Source organism: Chlamydotis macqueenii, chromosome 10, assembly GCF_036417535.1.
Source record: "Chlamydotis macqueenii isolate bChlMac1 chromosome 10, bChlMac1.mat, whole genome shotgun sequence".
Taxonomy (NCBI): Eukaryota; Metazoa; Chordata; class Aves; order Otidiformes; family Otididae; genus Chlamydotis; species Chlamydotis macqueenii.
In genome coordinates this window covers 8106966-8119234 of record NC_141565.1, presented here as the reverse complement: position 1 = coordinate 8119234, position 12269 = coordinate 8106966, and the positions used below count along the sequence as shown (strand labels likewise).

At 35.9% G+C, this 12269-nt stretch overlaps 1 protein-coding gene across 2 annotated transcripts in view; it reads right to left on the bottom strand.

Moving 5' to 3' along the window:
* The window catches only part of CACNA1D (calcium voltage-gated channel subunit alpha1 D), a 195715-nt gene that overhangs the window by 126496 nt on the left and 56950 nt on the right, over nt 1-12269 (bottom strand). The window lies entirely within an intron of this gene.

Genomic DNA, 12269 nt, shown 5'->3' with positions numbered 1-12269 from the left:
GATAACTTGGAGAGGCTTATCAATGAACTACATACTCTTCTTCAGGTCTTCATCTCCAACAAGCAGCACCCTGGGATCACTATTAGAGTGAAGGCTTTCTCCTAGTGCCAAGTAAGGACCCCTGAATCTCGTCCTCTGCTCAGCTCAGTCCCATACTCCTGCCTTTTTCCTCTGCTTTGAGTCCACTTCATAAACACTGTAGAGCTTCACCAAAGGCAGCTTCTCCTCAGTTGCATTATATTTCGCATGAGATCTTCTAGCCCAGTGAAACTGATGGACATCCTCCTCCTCCTCACTTTCTTCTCCACATTTTTTTCCCAATACTTATCTCAAAACTGTCCCTTCTGTTGCAATAAGGGCACGGACTCTGTGGATGGTGTACCGGAGACCTTTATTGTCCATCAGCCTAAGTCTTTTATATCTTTTCTCAGTTACACGCGGAATGCACGCGCTTAATCATCTAATTCAATTGGTAGCGATATACTGTTCACGCGCCTTAAACTTCATTTGGATTGGTTATAGATTTTTAGTTGTCTTTACTATTTTTGCCTTTGGTATTTACTTATCTTGTTCTAATTGCTGTTTTTTGTTATTGAGCAAGTGGTGTTCAAGGACATAGCTCAAATTCTTCAATATCAGACAGCTGTGCTGCACTCTCTGTTCCCACACCCTTCCACTTACCTGTTCATTTACCACCAATAAACTGGAACAATTACTTGATAACAAGAGTGAAGTGGCCTCACAGAATAAATGTGAATGGTTTGTGCACCAAAAGACATCTGATTTCTTTGGCTAGAGAGCACCACAGAGGTTACAATACTAAGAACTATCAGCATTCCTGAGAAATGTACTGCAAAAATGCTTAAATTAAAGCAAATCCTACCATGTACATATTTCACAATAATAGCTATTTCTGTCTCCCTGCATCTAAGTCTGCTGCTTGGATATAGAAAGACAAATAATCTAAGACAAATACAGAAGACATAAATATTATGGTTGGCATTTGCTATGGGCAAAATACATGTTGAAATCATAGTAGTTGAAAAAAAGGCAAGACAAAGGAGATTGGAAGTTTCATATATGCAAAATTTCAACAGCTTCTTTACATAAAGGGAACACGCAGCACAGGACTGGATGGGACCTTCTGGGCCAAGATGACCTCGAGTCATGTTCTTGTTTATTTTATTTCTCTTTTCATAGAATTGTAGAAGAGTTAGGCTTGGAAGGGACCTTTCAAAGGTCATCTAGCCCAACTCCCTGCAAGAAGCAGGGACATCTCCAACCAGATCAGGTTGCTCAGAGCCCCATGCAACCTGGCCTTGAATGTTTCCAGGGATGGAGCATCTACCACTTCTCTGGGCAATCCGTGCCAGTGTACTACCACCATCACTGTACAAAATTTTTTCCTAACATCTAATCTAAATCTACCTCCCTCTATTTTAAAACCACTACCCATTATCATTCTCTTTTGTGGAAGCAAAAATGAGAATGTTTTCCTAAAGAGAAAACATTCTATTAAAACAATGAGATGCAGGACAAGCTCATTTTTAAAACTCAATGGTGGGCTTAAGGTCAGTGTGTGTCACTTAGCAGACGGACCATAAGAAACTTTGACAGCTGGACCAACAGAAACCACATGAATCTCAACAAGGAAAAATGCAAAGTTCTGCACCTCAGGTTAAATAATCCCATACCGATATGGTCTGAGAAAGGACCTGGAAGTCACAGTGGGCACCAAGTTCAATATGTGCTCATTGTAAAACAGAAATTCCTTATCGGGCTGTACTAGGAACAGCATGGTGAGCAGATAGAGGGAAATTATTATCCACGTCTACTCAGTGCTGTGAGGCTGCAACACTACTACAACTCTTAGACAATCATAGAGAAAAGTACAGAGAGATCCAGGGCATGTACAACTACCTACACCCACTACACATTCAACACGTAAAAGCCCATGCATTCTAGATAATTTCGAACAGTGGGAAAGTTTTCCTCCATTTCTGTGGAAGAACGGAAACGTTTCCTTCCATCCTTGCTCCTTGTTGTAAAGCATATATATGCCTCATTCCAGAATCTGACCCTAGAAATGTATATTCATAATGGATACGAGACAGAATCAGCCGTGAAGGTATTAACAGAGCCAATGGCACAAAGGAAAGATGCTTTGTAACAATAGCCACTGAGCAATCCAAGAGGTACAATTTATTGAATACCTTGAGAAAAGGAACACAGGTATTTCTATACATCTACAGCCAAAGAGGCTTATTATTTTCAGTGTTCCATTTTTCCTCCTTTCCTTTTTTTTCATGCTCTTCTACATTCACCTTTTTTTTTTTTTTTTTTTTTTTTAATCACAACTTGTCTTCCACAGAGGCCAGATGAATTATTTGGCCCAGCAGTTAACAATATTCAAAGTACATGCTGTGCTTTCTTTACAGACTGTTTTGGTTGTGGTTTTTTTTTTTTTTTTAATAAGTAGGCAGCCAACAGATGTTCTAACACAAACTGCAAAGTTAACCACCTGCTCACCCTCAAGAAGGTACTGGCAGTCCCTTCACACACTTCCATAACTTCTTGTCAGTCACTATAGACATCAATTTTTGCCTCTGAGATACATCTGTGGGTCGTACATCACCTAGCATGTCCAGAGCTTAAGCAACCATTACTCAAGAGTAAATAAAGTTTAATCTATCACACCATTTTCAGTATTACTGGAAGAGTTGCAGAGGCAGGGTTGCTATGTAAAAATAAATCAAAAACAGTAAGAGGTAATTTAAAAATAACGGGCTGAAGATTGCACTTCTAACAGCTTATGATCCACACATTTATCAGCTTTCTTTTCTGTATAGTGGAGAAAACTATCCCTGCACATCTTATTTTTTTCCAATTAGTTGAGATCTTTAAGTAAATATTTTATTTCATCAAAAATGTATGAACACTAAGAAATAAGACAACCAAATAAAAAATAAGGAAATATGTAAGTAATTGACTATCTGAAAAACAAAATCTGTATTAAAAGAAACTGAGAAGACAATTTTGGTTTTAAGAAATTGCACAGATCAAGTTAGAAATTGTACATAATTTCTAACATCTATTATTGGCTTTAGTTCTATATTGCATCACCAAAGTAGAGGAAAAAAAATGACAGCTGTAAATCTAAAGAAGATACAAAGCACAAAAATATGTCTGTGTTACTATGACTGTATAGATTAATAGCAGTTTGTTCACTCATTTGATACCACACATTGCTAGGTCATCTCTCTTTACCAGGCAGCTGATTCCTGCAAGGCTGTCTAACACTTTTGTTAATGTTGCTCAAAATCTTCAAGTCTCAGTAATATTTTTCTGAATATATAATGCAACAACAGCACTGATAAGAAACACTGTCTTTCTGATAGAGATCAACAAGCTCTGCTTTGACATTGATCATGGCATACAGAACAAAGACTACCCTTATCCCATTACTTTTAGTGAGGTCACTAGAACTTCATCTTCTAAGGAAAAAAAAATTGCATATTTTTTTTATTTTAAGTAAATCAGCTTAGCAGAAACCTTGTTGCTCAGGAAGAATTTTTTTTTCCCCTCAGCCTAGCCAGATGGTATACATTAGTCATCATTTATTATCTTCATGTTTTCAAAATCTCTGAAAGAAATATACAAAGCTACTGTTACATCTTGTAATGTGATGCACCAAAACGCTGCATTTAACTTAAGATGTCTCATAAGATAATTGTTTCAAAATAAAAAGTCATTAATTTCCAAAACCTTAATTTATTATGCTATGTAATTAAGTCTTCTCATTAATTTCTTCTCCCTGGGCATCAGAGATCGAAAATATTTCTTAACTGGGGAAATACATTTTTCCATCCAGAGTGATACATGTATCGGAGTAAAAACCGCTTAGCAGATAAAATGACTCAAGTTAAGCAAAATAACCAAACTGATGAACTTTCTGCAGTTTAGACCTATACAAAATCACATACTTTTTACATATTTGATTTAGGGACTAATAATCAATCATGTGCTATTAAATAAGATGTGTGACTGATGCCTTGACAACATAAAGCCATTTATCTTTTTGACAAACAGCCATTCTTTCTAATTCTGCCACTGGGAAAATACAGTATTTATAAGATAGAAAAGTAAATGAGTTTTGAATTTTGAAATAACCTACTTTTTCACTTCATATACCTGTATTCCCCCAAAAATAACTTGTGAACCGCACCACAGTAATACTAAAAAAAAAGAAAAGTAAAACTATTTATTCTCACGCATGGAAAACATTATAGCAGTTTCCCAACACAGAAAATGAAACAAACATGAAATCCACATACCTGGAAAAAAGAAAACAGCACTAAAGCTTTACTCTTTCTGCTTTCAAAGCTGATTAAATCATTTACTTCCTAGATTAGACATGGAAGTTACTCTCTCTTTATTAGAAGAATTAGAATTATTTTTCATTCAAGAATTTGGTGATCACTATTGGATTAACTATGTCTTTAGATAGATAATAGCAAACAAGGAAGGGAGAGTTTGCAAAACAATGTTGTAAGGATTTGTGTTCCGATCACTGCAATTACGTTGCATCAGTCCTGATCCACCTGAAGGAATACAACTGCTCTCAACTCTCAACTATGTCAGATGTCTGCACTAGTGATCTTGCAAGTACAGCTTTGCTTTTTGACAGAGGAGCTCTGCAGCAATAATTACATACCTACAATTATACTTCTATATTATACAGACATGGGCCAACAGATATTGTTTCCAAGTGCACATGATGTTCCATGTACACAAGCCCATTTTATGTTTGACCAGCAATGTCCCCTGACCTTAAATTGCTCCCAGAACACCCTCATCCCCACATCTCTGAGTACAAAGAGTTGAACAGACCTCAGAATTCTTGAGGACTAGGATTCCAGTGTGGAAAAGGAGACAGCTTGTGTAGACATTGTATTTTAAAGAATCTTTTAACTGCTCATATGGATTCCACTTTTGGTGACTGAATTATCTCTATGTTTCTAGTTGAGTAGTAGCATTCCTCCTTAAACAGTAACTGCTGAACAACTCTATCCCACTGAGATACGTATACTAAGGAAAAACGTTTTACAAAAGCGAGGACAAAGATCTGAGTAGTTCTTTTCAAAATTCAGAAATGTGGAAAACATTAGTGGAAAAAGTACTAATGTGGCTAAGCCATTTTCATATATTAACTTATAATACATCTTTAGGTATTCAGGAGCCTGTTTTGGGAAACTTTGAGAATACATTTTCTAACCCTTATGATACTGTCCACTGGTCAGAGTCCAAGTACCTTCTTGAATTTACAGAAGTAACTACTACAAAACCAAAGAAATTTAGCTCTAGGTGTGAAAGACTGGAATAATAAAACTGAAATGAATACACTGGCTCACATGTAAAATCCAGGGCAACTCTGGGCAGGGATTTCACATCAGGCCCAGAAATATCTCCAGTTTTCTGAGGACACCAACATACTACCACAGATCCAGGCTCTTTTGGCAGTTCGCACTGGTACATCTGATAGCAAGGTTGATACCTAAGAGTCAATACCAAATGCAAACTCCATATTTAGGAGAAGAACTAAGTAGGCACTACACACCATAAACCTTCTTAAATCAGTTTTATATAAAACTGAAGGGATTTCCCATTCCCAGTATCACTGCCAAACAACAAATCTCACTCGGAATTTTCAGTGTTTCCAAGGAAGACAAAATCTTTTCATCTCATTTGAGCCATGAATTCACAATCATTTGGTATAGCCCCAATCAACAACAGTTCCACCCTTTAGATCTCAAGCAGGCATTTATGCTTTCAAGAAAATAATGTGGAATAGGACATCTCAAATAATAAGCACAGCAAATGAACAAAATGGGTGTGCGAGCTATATGCTGAAGTGTAATTAAGACTAGGTGTAATTAATATTAAGCAGAACTAATTTTCTTAAAGTTCCCTTTTTATCAATGTAGTCTGAAGTAGCATTTGAATAACATACATCACTGAAATAGTATCTCAGCCTTCAAAGAGAGTTTCAGGTAGCAGTAATGCTCATACATCTGACAGATTCTGGGAGCCAGAGATAAATAAATAAGCAGATCATGCTTAACACTTTGATTACTTTTTAAAATTATTTCCTCTAATGACTTCCTCTAAGTGTAGACCTGCATTTCATCTTTGAGTGTGATTGTTTCTCATGTTTTTAATGCTGTATTTTCCACTTTACCTTGTAAATAACACAATAATGGAGATACAGTTAAACACCTCAGTTCTGTAAATAAACATTTGTTCAAAACAGGGAAATGTTGCATCCAAATGACAGATTTCATATTGATTGCAGGTATCTGTGTGGATCTCTGCTGGTTTTGTTCATGTAAAATCATAGGATCATAGAATAGTTTGGGTTGGAAGGGACCTTCAAAGGTCATCTAGTCCAACCCCCTTGCAAGGAGCAGGGACATCCCTGACTAGTCAGGTTGCTCAGAGCCTCATCCAGCCTGGCCTTGAACGTTTCCAGGGATGGGGCCTCCACCACCTTTCTGGGCAACCTGTTCCAGTGTTCTATAACTCGCATCGTAAAAAATTTTTTCCTAATTTCTAATCTAAATCTACCCCCCTCTATTTTAAAACCATTACCTCTCGTCCTATTGCAACAGGCCCTACTGAACAGCCTCTCCCCATCTTTCTTGTAGGCCCCCTTGAGGTACTGGAAGAAGCTCCATTTAGTACACGTGCTAAATACGTGTTTTCCATTTAAAACATTAAATGGGAAAAAAAACATATATGAGTTTTTCGTCTAATTTTTTCCTGTGCTACATTTAGGTGGAACTCTCTGCTCTTTGACAGGTAATACAGAGCTTTGCTGTATAACATCTAGGTGGAAATAACAGACATATCCATTCCATATGTACATTATTAAATAGCCTTATAGAGGTACAGACCATTTTTCTGCTTCATATGGCTCTGAAGGAACAAGGTAAATTACATTATTTTGGAAATTTGCTCATAAATGACAAACTATAACAGACTTCCCCATAGATTTACCATCCACAGAAAAAATATCAACAAAGGGACAGTGAACCAATCGCTTTGCAATGACTGTACACTTACAAGGTGTGAAAGGCAAGTTGTAGAAATGCTAATAGGCAGTGATACATGAGTTTCAATCCTAATCCATACAACTCCTATTGAAGACTGAGCACAGTATGCCAGAGAATCTGAACTGCAAAACAGAAAGCAGGCCAAGTAAGCAATGAAGAGTATAACTGGAACAGAATCCAAATTACTCAAGTGTCTTTCTGCCACCCTCAAATTGATGATATTTAGGAAAATAAGGTTAGCAAAATAAGGAAAGTAGAAGAAATAATTTATGTATACTGTCACACTGTCACATAATTTTACCTTACATAGTTGACTAGAGTCAATGTCAAGTGATGAATTAGACCTGCATTTAGTCATAAAATAGCATTAAAGTACTGTTAAATGTATTTTATTACTTGCTAGCGTTTTCATTTATTTGTAAGAGAGTACGTTTTGGCTAGAACCGGGAGGTGAGAACGTTACTAGATGTCAGATACTTTAGTGAACATCTTCAAATTCTGAGAATTTATAAACCAAGAGAATTTTCTAATCCTTTTAAAACTTACCTCTGATCATGCAGAAACCCACAAGCAGAAAACAGATAGGAGAAATCAGTAAATTCTCTACTGATTTAAAAACTTCAAATGTTACAAGACTAATAACAAGCACACTTTGTGTTCAACTAGTGTTTCTTAGATGCAGACTTCCCAGAACATTCAAAGAGAAAGTAAAAACAAGGGCAACATGGGTAAAAAACCAAAATCTCTCCAAAAGCCAAAATAAATTCTTTTCCCTTAAAACAGAAAAATTCAAGACCAAAATCTCCCCAATTAAATCAAAGCATATTACAATGCCTTTCAGAACATCAACATGAAACACACAAGAAAAAAACACTTCTTCTCTAAAAATACTCCTATGTGAGCTTTCTCCCCATGTTTTCTGTGAGCACATATGCATCTTCTTACTTACTGTACTTAAAAAAAAAAAAAGTACTGATTCTATATATATAATCTCAAAAAGCTGTCATAAAAACACAGTCAACCTATTCAGTGGATAGTTTAAGCCTATCCACTTTTTGCTATACCCATTTTCTGATTGCTTCATAGTTTTCCAACTTGTTTATTTTGTTCTTTGACTAATACAGTTCTGAAAGGTATGAAAAAATGGCTCTCATATGTCAGTTAACGGTCACTTTGTGCTCAGCTTTTATGTAGGTGAGCTTGCCAAAGTAAAAGTCTATTCCAACAGCCAGATTATTTTCCAGGAGATACTTCATGCAAGCTTTCTTAAAGCGCTTTAAAGGAATATGACATGTAAAATGACAAAGTGAGAAAATCAAAGGGTAGTATTTTTGTGTGTTAACTACTCATTGAAGCTCTACAATATTCCAGTGCTGTGTTTCAAGAATGTCAAGGACTTTTTGTAAAAAAAAAAAAAAAAAAAAAAAAAAGATTAACAAACAATATGGAGAACAGATTGATTTTGTAGTTATGTTATGTTCTGCACTGATAGTATCAGCTGGGAAACAGAACAATGACATATTCATTGAGTAGGTGGTTTTTGTCCTAGATCTATCCATTCAATTGCAAATCTAATTTCCACTTTGATAAAAAAAATGGTTAAAACCAATAGAATAGTTTAATTACAGTACTTTACTGATTAATCTACAGAAGCTCTTTGCCTTTGTCAGTTTAAAAACTACAGCATGATTTGTTAAAAATCTATCCAATAGGACTGTCTGTTTTTCTAAATATCTTTAGCAGGATAGAATTGTGTAAGGCTAATTTTTTTTTTTACTACAATGGAGCAGGTTAAAGAAATCCCCATGAATAAGGCTTTTGAAAACTCAAGCACATAAGCAAGATCTGTACCTACCATACATCCTGGTCTGACTTTGAAGTCTCAGAATATGAAGGGAGGACATGGTTAGGTCTATTACTTAACTGGAATTTTTCTAATCATCCTTCCCAAGTTTTCAATGTCAGACCTCTACACCAGTTGTCAACTAGGGAGCCACGTGCTATACTTGTAGTCTACTATTGCTTCCTGCAAGCCAGCAAGATCAAGAAAATAATACTTTCTTCAAATCCTCTGCTTTTGTACAACAGTCAACTTTCATGACGAGGATTGGTCTTCTGTAGCAGGATAAGCTACAGAATTAAAGTACTGTAAAAAAAAAAAAAAAACAAGGGCTTTAAAAAATACTATAGGATGTGAATCCCTTATATTGGGATAACAATGTTAAAAATTTTTATCAGATAAATATGTATTTAGTTCTTAGTTTCTTGTTCAATATTTTCTAACATCAGACCATCACTAAACTTTCACACAGGAGGTACTAAATGCAACACATGATGTGGATATGACACTTCTATACCGAGGAGAAGGTTAGCATGTTTCATTGTGAACGATTTAATCTCTTTCTAGTAATGACATGCTGTATCATCTGCTTGGAATTTTTTTCTTCCAGAAATAATTTCTTAACTATATTTGTTAGTAGGTAACATGCAGTACTGCACTATAAAAGATAACACTATGTCTAGGAAGACTGCATTACTTATGAGCAGACAACCTGCCAGAGCATTAGAAGTCAAACTATAAAAATGTCAACAGCAATGATGTTAATGAAATAAGTTTTCAACTACAGGAGAGGGCAGGATAGAATACTCTTTGTAGACACTGTTCAGAACAACAATGTGAAGAACCAAAAAAAAAAAGCATTTATCCAAACTGGCAGGAGAATGGTCTGCAGTATCCACGAAAATTTTAAAGCACAACTTTATCCTTTATTGTCTAAGTTTGCTGAAGAAGTTCTTCTTAATAGTTTTCTTCTCCAGTGGTTGGGTTTTAATCAAATGGTTGAAGTGTCTATTTAATAAAAATTTTATTCTGCAATCCTAAAAAAAAAAAAAAAAAAAAATCAAAGCTTTTCCACTGACAAAAGACTTAGTTATGAAATATCTTTTAGAAAATTCCAGATATGCAAAATTTAATTTCGCTGCAGAAACTGGTATTTCCCTGCAGCAATAAAATGCAAGGAGATTCCCATTTTGTGTGCCCAGTAAGTATTTGGATAACTATAAAAGGGAAGACATCTATAATTCTTTCAACTCTAACAGAAGGCTCAATGAACATGAGAACATTTTTGTTATGCATCTGAGGGTCAGATTGCTCTGGGTGTTTCATAAACAAGAAAATGCAGATCTGTAGAGAAAATACAGTTCCAAGAAGAAACACACTTCTGTCAGGACAGTGTTCAATGGAAGTCTTTTGCTCCCTAAAGTAAAAGGACAGTAGCCTGGACATACATTACAAACATAGAGCACAAGGAGAAAAAAAAAATTAAGAGGTGGAATGGCTCCTTATCAATATAAAGGAGCTCCAAGAAAAATTCAAAAAACAGCACAGCTGAAACACCAATTTATACCCAGTCCACACACAAGATCAGCGATATACCTATTTTGATTTCAGCTGTGCTCAAGTACAATACTGGTTCAGTCTTCTGAAAATTCATTAAAAAAATTAAAACATACTTAGCTTGGTTCTAGTAACAGCACCGTCATGAAGCCTTACTCTTTTCTTCCGTCTAAGCACGATAGAAAAGTGTTCAACAAAAGTAACAATAAATGTCCTAATTTTGAAAGAAATAAACACATGAAATACTACTGATAGGCATTGCTAAAGTATCAGGAAAGCTTGCCACACTTAAAAGAAAAAAAAAAAGAAATAACTGAATAAAGTTGAATAAATATTTTTTGTTCACTTCCTGTGATCCACAGATCAAATCTTACTGATAAAAATCTTCAGCTTCTGACAGAAAGGAAAATATAAGTCTGCCTGCCCTGAAGCCAAATTTCTTTCTTCTCTATGGATGAACCAGTTTTCCCTCTATCTTGCCCCTCCAGTGGCTGCTACAATTACAGCTCCAGATTCTGCAAACGACTACGCATGTTTTTTTTAATCACACAGCCAGCCATAATATTAAACGCAGTAAGCAGTACTCAAAAATCCCAAACACTTCTAAGTGCATCCTCGTAATTTCGAAGTAATTTTCTTCCTTTCATTCCTACACCATTTCGCAGCCCAGAAGATATATTTAGGTTTTGAATTTCTTGATTTTCCACTTCTCCACACCGAATACTTTATCAGGAAGATTATTTTGTTATTCTTATTATTCCCATCTGAATCGCATCTAAAACTTTTTTCTTTATTCCTCAATCTGGGATATCACTTTTGATTTCCAGATAAGTCACTGTCCACAACAATATCTTCATAACTGCTCTGTCACTGTTTAAAGTTCACTTCCATTATCACTGTAAGACAGCTTGAGTACACCAACACTTGCTTTTTCTCCACCTATAAAACTCCTCTCCAGCTGATGCAAAATGTCACAGTCCCTGTGACTTTCTCCCACCTATTTAGCCCCTAAAGCATATTTACAAATTGTGTTGTTGAAAGTAATTACATGGAACAAGAGTTGTTACTTGCCTTTTGGAAAAATCAGGCTTTTCTTCTCTTAGAAACTGGAGTCTCTACTACTTCCAAGAAGGCAAGAAAAAAACCTACTCTTTTGATCAGATACAAATCAGAGACCAAGAGTCAAAAAAAAAAAAAAAAAAAAGAAGTGTTTTTTTTTCTTCAGTTATTCTGGAGCACAAGTCTTATGAGGAGGAGCCGAGGGAAGTGGGATTGTTTAGTCCAGAAAATAGGAGGCTGAGGGGAGACTTCATTGCCTTCTACAACTACCTTAAAGGAGATTGTAGGGAGGCAGGTGTTGGTCTCTTCTCTCAAGTAACTTGTGACAGGACAAGAGGAAATAGCCTCAAGTTGGAGCAGGGGAGGTTTAGATTAGATATTAGGAAAAACTTTACTGAAAGAGTGGTCAGGTACTGGAACAGGCTGCCCAAGGAAGTGGTGGAGTCACCATCCCTGGAGGTGTTCAAAGAACGTGTAGACATGGTACTTCAGGACGCAGTTTAGTAGGCATGGTGGTGTTAGGTTATGGTTGAACTTGATCATCTTGGAGGTCTTTTCCAACCTTAAAGATTCTATAGGCACTAAATTTCAAAAACATATGTTTGCTGAAGACGTTTATGTATAGTCAGCCCTGTATTTTTTGAGTTTTTGTGTACTTCAATACTTTAAAAATGAAACAGCAATAATTAGGAATTCCCTAA